A 12908-nucleotide genomic window follows, 5' to 3' on the forward strand; every position below is an offset into this window, starting at 1 on the left:
GAGGAGAGGGAGGAGGGGAAACGGATTTCAAGTTGGGGGAGCAGCTCAGGCTGGACTGGAGCCCCTTGAGGTCTGGAAGCTCCTGAAAGTCAGCTGTGACCACTGAGCCTCAGATTCCTCATCAGTAAAAGATGTTAGTTAATGTTACCCGTGACCGGGCTGTGGGAGCTCTCACAGGGACTAAGTCATGGGACAGGGTCTGTTGGACCGTTTACTTGGCATCTGTTAGAATTAAATGTCGGGAATTCTCTAGCGGTCCAGTGGTTAGGACTCTCTGCCTTCCGATGCCAGGACCACAGGTTTGATCCCTGGTTGGGGAACTAAGATCCCACAAGCCTTGAGCCAAAAAAAGAAAAGAAAAGAAAAGAAAAGAATTAAGCTTCAAGGCGTGGACCCTGGCCAGTATCTCCTCATTTTAAATGCTGCCACTCTGACCTGTGGGCCTAGCATGGACTCAGACTCTTGGCTGGCACCATGGCTGTGGTCAGACAAGGGGCTGACAGGAATCCCAGACTGGGTGACGGGTACCCTCTCTGGCAGATCCAATGCTTCAGGGGCCTGAATACAACCTCTGGATTGGGCGATGAGCGACCCCCACCTGGTGTTGTAGGGACCCTCAGATTCCTGTTGCAGGAAGGGGGACCCCCTCCAGGGGCTGAAAGTGGGCTCTTGTCTAACACTCGGAAATGAATTGTCCGAGGAGATACACGTGCTGACAAAGCAAGAGATTTTATTGGGAAGGGGTGCCCGGGTGGAGAACAGGAGGGTAAGGGAGCCCAGGAGGACTGCTGTGCCACGTGGCTCGCAGTCTCGGGTTTTATGTTGATGGGATTAGTTTCCAGGTTGTCTTTAGCCAATCGTTCTGACTCAGAGTCCTTCCTGGTGGCACACAGATCGCTCAGCCAAGATGGATGCCAGCGAGAAGGACTCTGGGAGGTGGCTGGGCACATGACCTTTCGTGAACTCTTCCAGCTGGTGGCGGCTTATTAGTTCTGTGTTCCTCACCAGGACCTCTTGTCGTAAAACAACTACAAATGGTTGCTAGGGTGCCTGGCCAGGGTGGGCGATTTTAGTCAGTGAGCTTCCCCTAACACTCCCAGTAGACTTGGTGCCACTGGAGACAGAGGAAGCAGGGTCCAGAGAAGGTGGAATTTCTCATGGGCAAGGGGGATGCTGGGCTGGAAGTTCCTGGGGGGACAAAGAGGGAAGCACCCAACAGACCCATTTCTTCCAGCGTCCTGAGCTGGCTCCTGCCTCAGGGCCTTTGCACAGGCTGCTTCCTCTGCCAGTTACGCTGCCCCCCTGAACCTGAGCATGGCTGCTTACATGTCCCTCCAACCTTCCTAAAATAGACACAACCCTATTTTCCCTGACTGTCCATCATTTGCCTCCCTCACTAGAGTCACAGCAGGGATTTCTGTCTGCTTAGTTGCCACTGTGCCTGGCACACAGTAGGTGCTTAGTTAATGCTTGCAGGAATATTGAATGTATGTCTGATCTTTAGACAGAGAGATCCCAGCACTGGCTGTGCCTCCTTCTGGTAGCCAGAATAATTTTTACTAAAGGTCTACTAAGTGCCTGGGGCTGAGGATGCAGCAAGCAGCTACTGTGTTTTCAGCTCTCTGGGTCTCAGATGCCATAGCTGAGAAACGCTGGGTACCAGACCACACACCTTCGCCTCCATGGATTCTGGAAACTAGGTACCTGTGTGGTCTGCGTGCGTGCTAAGTCGCTTCAGTTGTGTCTGACTCTTTGTGACCCCATGGACTGTAGCCCGCTGGGCTCCCCCATCCATGAGATTCTCCAGGCAAGAACACTGGAGTGAGTTGCCATGCCCTCCTCCAAGAGATCTTCCCGACTCAGGGACTGACCCCACGTCTCTTATGCCTCCTGGATTGGCAGGCACATTCTTTACCACTAGCACCACCTGGAAAGCTAACATTACGCTGTGCTAAATTCCATAACAGGAGTTTAAGAGGTGGCTTTCTTCACCCATGGGATTCCCCCTCTCTTCCCTCTGGTTAGGATCAAAGCCTGAAGATGTTAAAAAACAAACAAACAAACAAAAAAAAAACAGGAAACAGAGGGGAAATGACCAGAAAGAGCCAGAAAGGATAACCTGGAGTAAGTCATACTTCTCTATCACACCTCTATTCCTTCACCTGGAAAATAAAGATTGAGACTTTCACTTGAGAGAAGATCAAATGTGGTATAAAGGACAGGGTCACATCACAGGTGCTCAATAGACTGGCTAGTTTTGCAGTTACTCATCCTCAGCTGGGGAACTCCTATCCATTCCTCAAAACCCTACTCAAAAAGCCCCTCCCACCTCTGACATTACTTTTCCAGGCTCAGCAGTGTGCTTCCAACCCCATCCCTTTCTCCAGCCCAGCCTTGACCCCACAGCACTGAGAGTGTGTGTGTGTGCTTTGCCCTGTCTCCTCCCAGTTAATGGAGGAGGATACTGAGGCTCTGAGTGGCGCCTCAGCTTCCCCAGGAGCACATCCCTGGTACCAGGCCCAGCTTGGGCCTCTTGAGTATTTATTCTTCACACAAGGGCAAGCAGAAGACCCGGGCAGGCCAGAGTGGATAAGCTCAGACTATGCAAGAGGTCCGAAGGTGTCAGTTCTGGCTCAGAGCACTCCAAGCACAGACATGCCTGGGCTTATCACCAACCTACTCTCTGATGCTGCTGATGCTCTTGGGGTGATGGCTGGGGTGCACCCAACACTGGCTGACGAGGGTTTTCTGGCTGTCCCAGGACTCTCAGAAGTGCCATCCAGTCCAGACATCCCCAGATTCCAGGAGCTGCAGAAATCATACAAAGATTTGCTGACTAGGCTAAGAATGAAGGGGAACTCAAAAGACTGGAACCCAGACCTCAGACTAAAGCCCAAGCAGAAGTGCTGAGATCCCCCTGGGAAGCCCCCACATCTGACCAGTGGTTCCGTGTCATAGAGAGCTGCCATTCAGCCTCAGTTTCCCCATCTGCGAATCCTGCGGGAACATCCCACTCATCTTTGGGACTGATGGGGGAATCAGCGGTCTCCTTTGTGGCTGGACAGGGTGGGACTTGGCCACTCTAGGATTGTAGTAACCCCTCCTGGGATCACAGATGGGGATACTGAGGCCCAGAAAGCCCAGTGACTCTCCTGAAGGGGCACAGCACCCGAAGAACACAAAGGCGGGGTCTCCAGGAGGGCGCAGTTCCTAGCCCTTGGCTGCGGGGGGGAGGGAATCCAGGAGCAGGGATCTGGGTAAGCTTGTAGGGGGCACGAGGGTGGGCGGGGGGAGGCAGAGCTTGCCCAGACTAGCTCTGGATTTGAAGCAATTGCGTGTCAAACACCACTGAAGCTGCCAGCAGCAGAAGGCCTCACAATTTCCCCTAATTCCTTGCATTCCAGGGAGGCTCCAGGGGGGTGGAAGGAGATATGAGCTACACCAGGATCTGGAAGGACTTCCTGTGTGTGTGTGTGTGTGCGCGCACGCACGCGCATGTGTATGTGTGTGTATGTGAGCGACTTGGTGGGGGGAAGGGCTGTCACACCTCAGAAAGCGCTTTCACCCCTCTCTAACCTCACCTGTTCTGTGTGACTCCAAGCAAACCCCCGTCCTCTCTGAGCCTAGTGACGACACTGAGGGCCCTAGACCCACAGCTCCGCCCCACACTTAACTCCAAGATCTGGACCACTCTGGGAGAGGGGTCCTCGTCAGCCAGTGTTGGGTGCATCCCAGCCATCACCCCAAGAGCATCAGCAGCATCAGAGAGTAGGTTGGTGATAAACCCAGGCATGTCTGTGCTTGGAGTGCTCTGAGCCAGAACTGACACCTTCGGACCTTCTGCATAGTCTGAGCTTATCCACTCTGGCCTGCCCGGGGTCTTCTGCTTGCCCTTGTGTGAAGAATAAATACTCAAGAGGCCCAAGCTGGGCCTGGTACCAGGGATGTGCTCCTGGGGAAGCTGAGGCGCCACTCAGAGCCTCAGTATCCTCCTCCATTAACTGAGAACATCATTCCAGCCTGATAGGCTTGGGGAAAGAATGATTTTGTCAAAAAACAAAATAAAAAGCCAACTTTACGCTGTGCTAAATTCCATAACAGGAGTTTAAGAGGTGGCTTTCTTCACCCATGGGATTCCCCCTCTCTTCCCTCTGGTTAGGATCAAAGCCTGAAGATGTTAAAAAAACAAACAGGAAACAGAGGGGAAATGACCAGAAAGAGCCAGAAAGGATAACCTGGAGTAAGTCATACTTCTCTATCACACCTCTATTCCTTCACCTGGAAAATAAAGATTGAGACTTTCACTTGACAGAAGATCAAATAAGGTATGAAGGACAGGGTCACATTGCAGGTGCTCAATAGACTGGCTATTTTTGCAGTTACTCATCCTCAGCTGGGGAACTCCTATCCATTCCTCAAAACCCTACTCAAAAAGCCCCTTCCACCTCTGACATTACTTTTCCAGGCTCAGCAGTGTGCTTCCAACCCCATCCCTTTCTCCAGCCCAGCCTTGACCCCACAGCACTGAGAGTGTGTGTGTGTACTTTGCCCTGTCTGCTCCAGACTGGGAGGTCTTGAAGGCTTAGGGATGAAGTTTCTTTGGTTTTTTGTTTTCAACTTTTTGTTTTGTATTAGGGCATAGCAGATTCACAATGTCATGACAGGCAGACAGCAAAGGGCCATACATATTACATGGATCCATTCTCCCCCTAACTCCCCTCCCATCCAGGCTGCCACATAACATTGTCCAGAGTTCCCTGTGCTATATGATAGGATCTTGTTGGCTATCCATTTTATTTAAAAACTTAAAACAAAACTTTTTAATTTTGAATTGGAGTATAGCCAGTTAGCAATGTTGTGATAATTTATATATTTTAAATATAGCAGTGTGTACACGTTGATTCCAAGCCCCCTAAGTCTGTGAGTCTGTTTCTTTTTTTTTTTAATGTTTTATTTTATTTTTTGGCCACACCGTGGCCATAACATGGCATCTTAGGCACGTGGGATCTTAGTTCCCCAGCCAGGGATTGAACCCTGGCCCCCTGCATTAGAAGTGCAGAGTCTCAACCAAGAGACCACCAGGGAAGTCCTTGTGGGTCTGTTTCTGTTTTGTAAATAAGTCAGATGAAGCTACTTTGGACCCTAATCCTTTGGCTGAGACTGAAGAGGAAGTGGCAGAGAATTGGGGTGCTGGAGCCCGGGGCAGGGGAGGCTGGCATCAGGTCCAGCCACCAGAGGATGGAGGGGTGGAGGGTGCCCCAGGAGCATCCTTTCCCGAGGGATACCCAGTCTGTGCTCTGTTGCTCAGAACTCGGCCCCAGACACCCATCCCCGCACCTGTGCCCAGCTTCCGGGCTTCACAGAGAATGGGCAGCTGTGGGAGGCAGACTGTAGGGGCGTGTAAAATGTGACGGGGTGTGTGCAGGTTACAGCTACAAGGGGGGCACAGCAAGGCTCTCTCACTGGAGGAATGACGTCCAGGCCCTCCCCACCTACAGCTGTGTAAGCACCACCAGACCTCGGGCTCCATTTGGTCTTAGCCTCGGATTGCGTGTGTGGGATTGCACTACGGCAGGGGCTAGTGGAGGGAGGGTTGAGGCTCTCCCTGTGATGCCCCAGGCACTCAGCACGTGCTCCATAAGACATCTGTCTGCTCACGTCACCATCACGTCCATGTGACTGCAGCTGTTTAGGAGACTGGACCAGTCTTCTTCCCATAAGACTCATTCCTTTTCTAGGGATAAGGAAACCAAGACTCTGGGGGAAGTAAGGTGGGTAGAGTTGTCAGGGACAATTCCACTCTGGGATAGTGCACGTGTCCGCACAGGCCATGACTTCATCCAAGTGAGTCTTGTCAGAATGCCTAGGTTCCCTGGGAACCCAGAGCTTGGGTGCCTGGGAGGAATTCTGGGGAGTTATTTTTGCTCCCCTCCCTACCTCTCCTGGGAAACTTTCACAGGACTTATGCCTCCCAGGTATGCACCTCCCCAGAAAATTAACAGAAATTCACCTTTTAAAATGAACAATCGAGTGACTTTTTGTACATTCACAATGCTGTACTACCACCACCCTATAGTTCTGAAAGATTCCGTCACCATAAAAGGAAACCCCACCCCCGTTAGCCCTCACTCCCCATCCTCCCGCCCCTAGCCCCCAGCAACCCCTAGTCAGCTTTCTATCCCTATGGATTTGCCTGTTCCGGACATTTCACATTAAACATTCTTTCCGCATGTGAACAATTCTCTGATGCCAGCTGGGTGCCTTCTGCTGCTGCTGCTGCTAAGTTGCTTCAGTCATGTCCGACTCTGTCTGACCCCATAGACAGAAGCCCACCAGGCTCCCCTATCCCTGGGATTCTCCAGGCAACAACACTGGAGTGGGTTGCCATCTCCTTTTCCAATGCATGAAAGTGAAAAGTGAAAGTGAAGTTGCTCAGCCTTGTCTGACTCAGTGACCCCATGGACTGCAGCCTACCAGGCTCCTCCATCCATGGGATTGTCCAGGCAAGAACACTGGAATGGGGTGCCATTGCCCTCTCCGGGTGCCTTCTAATTCAATTCAGTTAGGGTTTCCTGGTGGCTCAGATGGTGAAGAATCTGCTTGTAATGTGGGAGACCTGGGTATCTCTGGGTCAGGAAGATCCCCTCGACAAGGGAATGGCTACCCACTGCAGTATTCTTGCCTGGGAGAATCTCACCGGACAGAGGAGCCTGGCCAGCTACAGTCCGTGGGGTCGTAAAGAGTCAGACACCATGGTTTCACTTTACTTTATGTGACTGTCCACCCAGAGATAGGGCTTCCCTTGTGGCTCGGTGGAAGAGAAACCGCCTGTCCGGAGACGCAGATTCGATCCTTAGGTCGGGAAGATCCCCTGGAGAAGGAAATGGCAACCCACTCCAGTATTCTTGCCTGGGAAATCCCGTGGACAGAGGAGCCTGGCGGGCTACAGTCCACGGGCTGGCAAAAGGGCTGGACACGACTTGGTGGCTAAACAGCAGCAACCCACACGTAACAGCAGACCCCACAGCTTAAGGGCTCGGCCCCATAGACTGCCCTCCATCACCATCTGTCTTCAGATGCCCGTCAGAAGTCCAAATTGCCACCTGTACGTCTGACCAAATGGCTGTATCAAAGGTTTCCACCATCCCCTTTTTGGGTTTGATTAATTCGCTAGGGCAAGTTAGAGAACTCAAGAAACCCATTTACTCACTAGACCACAGGTTTATTACAAAGGATATTAAAGGAAATGGATCAACCGGCAGATGGAAGAGATGCACAGACCAAGGTGTGCAGGAAGGGCATGGGTTTCTATGCCCCCAAACTCTCCCAAGACCTCCGTATGTTCATCAACCCAGAAACTCTCCAAAGCCCATCTTTTGGGGCTTTATGGAGGCTTCATTCCACAGGCACAGTTGACTAAGGCATTGGTTGGTGACTGAAACCTAGCTCTAGCCCCTCTCCCAGCCCTGAAATTGGCAGGAGGGGGTGGAGCTGAATGCTCCAGGCCTCTGATCACTCGGGTTGTGCTCTTAGCAACCAACCCCCACCCTTGGGTTGTTTCCCCAAAGTCACCTCTATGCCGTAACAAAAGACACCTTTGTCTCATCACAGAAGACCCCAAGGACTTTAGGAGTTCTATGCCGGAAATGGGCGGAAGACCAAAAATACCTTATTGTAAGTCACATCGTGAGGTGCTCTGTGCTGTGCTTAGTTGCTCAGTCGTGTCTGACTCTTTGCGACCCCGTGGACTGCAGCGCACCAGGCTCCTCTGTCCATGCAGATTCTCTAGGCAAGAATACTGGCGTGCATTGCCCTGCCCTCCTCCAGGGGGTCTTCCTGACCCAGGGATCTACCTGGGGTCTCCCGCATCGCAGGTGAATTCTTCACCAGCTGAGTCCCAATAAACACATATAAATAGAGTCACACAGCATGTGACCTTTTGAATCCGGCTTCTTTCACTCAGCGTGTTTTCATGGTTCATCTCTGTTGGACTGTGTGTCTGTGCTTTGTTCCTTTTTATGACTGAATGATATTCCAGTGTGTGAAGACGCCATGCTTTGCTCATCAGTTCATCCACTGAGGATCATTTGGGCTCATTCCACCTTTTGAACTACTGCTGAGTAGCGCTTTCTTGAGTATTCATACATGAAGATTTGAGGATCTGTTTTTAATTCTCGTGAGGTCGTACCCAGAAATGGAATTGCTGGCTCATATAGTCATCCTGTGTTTAACTTTCTGAGGCATGACCAGAATGTTTTCTATAGCCCTCTGTCTTTTATTATTATTTATTTTTTAGTATTTTTATTTACTGCACCGTGCCAGGTCCTGTTCCCTGACCAGGGATTGAACCCAGGCCCCCTGCCTTGGGAGAGTGGAGTCTTAGCCACCGGACCACCAGGGTAGCTCCCGGATGCCTTTTATTTATCAAGATATAAGTTATGGAAAGAAAAAAGGACTAATCTTAGCTGTTCATCCTGACGACATTTCACATAACCACTTCCCAAAATGAGTTTCCAGGACATTCCCAGCTTCACCACTCTCCCCCACTCCTGTAACAACTGTGCCCACCTCTGTTACCATGGGTGAGCTTTCCCAGTCTCTAACTTGATATAAACAGACCCAGCCAGTGCAGCCTCTTTTCTGTCTGGTGACTTTCACTCAATACCATGTCTGCGAATGGCTGTGTTCTTCATCTGTCATGGGGCTCATTCTTTTTCCTTGCTATATAGTATTCCACTGGGCATGTCCAGGAGTGGAGCTGATGACTCATGAGTGGGTGTCTGTCACTTTACAAGCAGGACAGTAATTAGTTCCCTTTATTCCTGGAACTTCTCAAGGGGACACAGCCCATGTGTGGTCCCTAGGGACAGGAAAAGGGAACATTAGCTCCATGGTGTTTCCACTTTATCAAATTCTGGAATGCTGGCAACCAGGCCAATTTGGCTCCCCTTCACAGCATCTTTAGCTGATGACCTCACAACCTTGGCCAAGCTGGGAGGACCAATGGGGCAGACTGCAGGAAGCCAGCCAGTGATGAGCTCTGTAATCTTCACTGGCAGCTTCCATGGGTTCTGGAGGCCAAGCCAGGGCAGCGGTATAAACAGGGCACGGCGACCGGTCACGCTGCTCCCTCCACTTGGCTTAGCTCCCAACTGCCTAGAATTTTCCCCACTACCTCCTGCTGGCCATAGACACCTTCCTCAAACACACTCCCCACACAAGGAACAACCCAAACCCAGCTGTTTGTTTCTCATGATGTAAGGCAAACATGGTCATGTCACGAAATCTGGAAGAGGTTAAAAAGCAGGTTATTTAAAAATCTCTGAGTTCAACAGGCAAGGATAATCACTGTCGTATCACTGCGAACATGCCTCCAGGTCAACGTGTGTATGTGTCATCGAGGGGAGTCCACGGGCAGCCTGGGTTCGAATCCTGGCTTAGTCCTTGAAATGCCAAGCAGATTGGGGAACCTCACTTCCTCTCCAAACCTCGTCTCTCAGTGCAACCTGCTTTTCTGCGTTACCGCCTTATAGGGTAGTGCTGGTTAGATTGGTTGAAGTGTGATCCCAATGTTTTGGAACTAATAACTCATTATTTTGAGTAGCTGGCCAATCAATAATGTATCAGCTTCAGCCAGAGCTGGGTTCAGACAAGCCTGGGTAAGTTTGCTTACAAAGAATGGCCCCCACTGGCAAACTCCTATTTCTCTCTTCAGCCCCAGCTTTGATGCCCTGTCTTCCCAGAAGTCTTCCTTGTTCTCGTCCCTGGATCCCTCAGGGCCTCCATCTGGCTCCATCCTGACCACACAGAGCAGGAGTGTCTCAGTCTGGTTGTATGTCCTGCCAGACCAGAGCTTTCTCAAGGACCAAGCCCCTCTGTCACTATGTCAGTTTCCTGCGGCTGCCGTAACAAATCGCCATAAACCGGGAGGCTTAAAAACAACAGGAATTTACTCTCTCACAGATCTGGAGGCCAGAAGTTTGAAACTAAGGTGTCAGCAGGGCCCTGCTCCCTCCAGAGGCTCTAGGAGAGGAAGCGTCCTTGTCTCTTTCAGCTTCCGGGGCTCCAGGCATCTTGTGCCTCCATCACTTCAGTCTCTACCTCTGATTTCCCACGTCCTTCCCTTCTTCTCTATCTTCCCTCTTTTCTTTTAAAAATAACTTTATTTATCTATTTTTATTGACTTATTTTTATTTTTGGTCGTGCTGGGTCTTCAAAGGCTTTCTCTAGCTGTGGCGAGTGGGGACTACTTTTCGTTGTGATACGCGGACTTCTCATTGCGGTGGCTTCTCGTTACAGAGCACAGGCTCCAGGTGCGTGGACTTCAGTAGTCGCAGCACGCAGGTTTAGTAGTTATATTATGTGGGCTCAGCTGTTCCTCTGCTTGTGGGATCCTCCTGATCCAGGGATTGAACCCATGTCCCCTGCATTGGCAGGTGGACTCTTGGCCACAGCACCACCAGGGAAGTCCCGTGTTTTCTTCTTCTTTTTTTTTAAATATTTATTTACTTATTTGGCTATGCCAGGTCTTTAGATTTGGGTTTCAGCATGTGGAATCTACTTGCCTGAGCAGTGATCGGACCTGCACCCCCTGCACCCCGAGCTCGGAGTCTTAACCACTGGACCACCAGGAAAGTCCTTATCTCTCCTCTTTTCTAAGGACAATCTGTCAGTATATTTAGGGCCCAGTGTAAATCCAGAACAAAACAACCTCATTTCAAGATCTTTAATTTAACTGCATCTGCAAAGACCTTTTTTTTTTTTTCTCAAATAAGGTCACATTCACAGGGACTGAGGTTGGGTATGGATCATCAGGATAGGTGTGGTCCAGAGAAGAGCCATGAAACTCCCTAAGAGACATCACAGCAGTGAATGGCAGTGATGGTGTGGGGATACCTAGGTCTGCAGCAGAGTGTGGAGCAAAGAAATAAACACCAGGTGAAAAAGTTTTGAACACCTACTGTTGCCAGAGTGAACTCAGTCAGTTCACTCTACACGCAACATGGCTGTATTGAAGGGAAGTACAGCATTCATTGCGGGGCTCCAAGCAAGAGAAGGGAAGACAAGCCTCCAAACCTCTGCACCTTGGACCTTGAGTTAGGAGTTTATTTGTTGTTTTTTTTTAAGGGGGAGAACCAAGAGGCTGAAATTAATCATCTTGTGGCATTGTTGTGACTTTTTAAGATATTTAAATCTTTTCTTTGTTGGTGAGTGTGGGCTTCTCTTTAGTCACAGTGCGGGGGCTTAGCTGCCCTGCTGTACACAGGGTCTTAGTTCCCTGATCAGGCACCAAATCTGCATCCTCTGCCTTGGAAGGTGGCTTCCCTGGTGGCTCAGACGATCAAGCGTCTGCCTGCAATGCGGGAGACCCGGGTTCGATTCCTGGGTGGGGAAGATCCCCTGGAGAAGAAATGGCAATCCACTCCAGCACTCTCGCCTGGAAAATCCCATGGATGGAAGAGCCTGATAGGCTACAGTCCATGGGGTTGCAAAGAGCCGGACATGACTGAGCGACTCTGTCCTGTCCTGGGCCGCCAGGGAAGTCCCACTATGACATTTCTTCCTTTCTTTTATTATTTATTTATATTTGTATGCTCAGTCGCTCAGTCGTGTCCGACTCTTTGCCACCCCATGGACTGTATCCTGCCAGGCTCCTCTGTCCATGGAATTTTCCAAGCAGGAATACTGGAGTGGGTTACCAGTTCTTATGCCAGTGATCCTCCCAACTCAGGAATCAAACCTGCTTCTCGTGTGTCTCCTGCACTGGCAGGTGGGTTCTTTACCCCTGCGCCACCTGGGAAGCCCCTATTTATTTTATTCTATTTTTGGTTGCCCTGGGTCTTTGTTGCTGTGCTGGGGCTTTCTCTAGTTGCAGAGAGCAGGGGCTACTCTCTCGTTGTGGAGCACAGACTCTAGGCACGTAGACTTTAGTAGCTGCAGCTTGTGAACGCAGGAGTTACGGTGTATGGGTTTAGTTGCTCCGAGGCATGTGGAATCTTCCTGGACCAAGGATCAAACCAGTGTCCCCTGCGTTGGCAGGCAGATTCTTATCCACTGTATCACCAGGGAAGTTCCGCTATGACATTTCTTAATCATAGTTCCAAGCATCAGATGTTTATGGTTTTCCGGCCAGGTGCTCCATGCCTCCAGGATCTGTGAGTTCACGTTGCCCTGGAGAAACAACCTGAGTTTGTACATTAGCAATATTATCTCCAAAGATCATTTTGGTACATTAATGCTGTTATCGACATCAGCAGTTGTAATCATTTGACTGGTTGATTAGTGTTCAGTTAGCACAGGATTGAGGTCACACGGGACAAGAAAGGGAATAAAGTTTGGGATAGATGAATTAATCATAAACTTGGTAAGGGAACTCTTTTTTTGGGGGGCGGGGGCTCAATCCAGCAGGTAAGACATAATCCTTGTAAGACCTGATAAAGTGGAATCAGTGTCTTCATTTCAAGGGTGACAAATTGAGGCCAGAGAGGTGGGTGTGCCAAGGCCAGAAGTCAGTGAAGCTGGGCTTGGAGCCCAAGGCAGTCAGCTTACTGGAGCCTTTAAAACAGGGGATATGGCTGCCCTCAGGGATGAGCATGTGATGGCGGGTGGGGAGGGAGATGAATTTGCCCTCCTCCCTTCCAAGTTACTGGCTGAGACCCCCTGTAATAAAAATAGACTGGCAAGAGAGAAACACACAGAAGTTTGACATACGTACTTCAGACAGAAATGAGTAAAGCTCCCCAAAAGTGCCTAAGCCACTCCCTTAAACACCGTCTTTCAGTTCGGTTCAGTTGCTCAGTTGTGTCTGACTCTTTGCGACCCCATGGACTGCAACATGCCAGGCTTCCCTGTCCATCACCAACTCCCAGAGCTTGCTCAAACTCATGTCCATCGAGTTGGTGATGCCA

This window comes from Bison bison, unplaced genomic scaffold, assembly GCF_000754665.1.
Source record: "Bison bison bison isolate TAMUID 2011002044 unplaced genomic scaffold, Bison_UMD1.0 scf7180017864248, whole genome shotgun sequence".
Classification (NCBI taxonomy): Eukaryota; Metazoa; Chordata; class Mammalia; order Artiodactyla; family Bovidae; genus Bison; species Bison bison.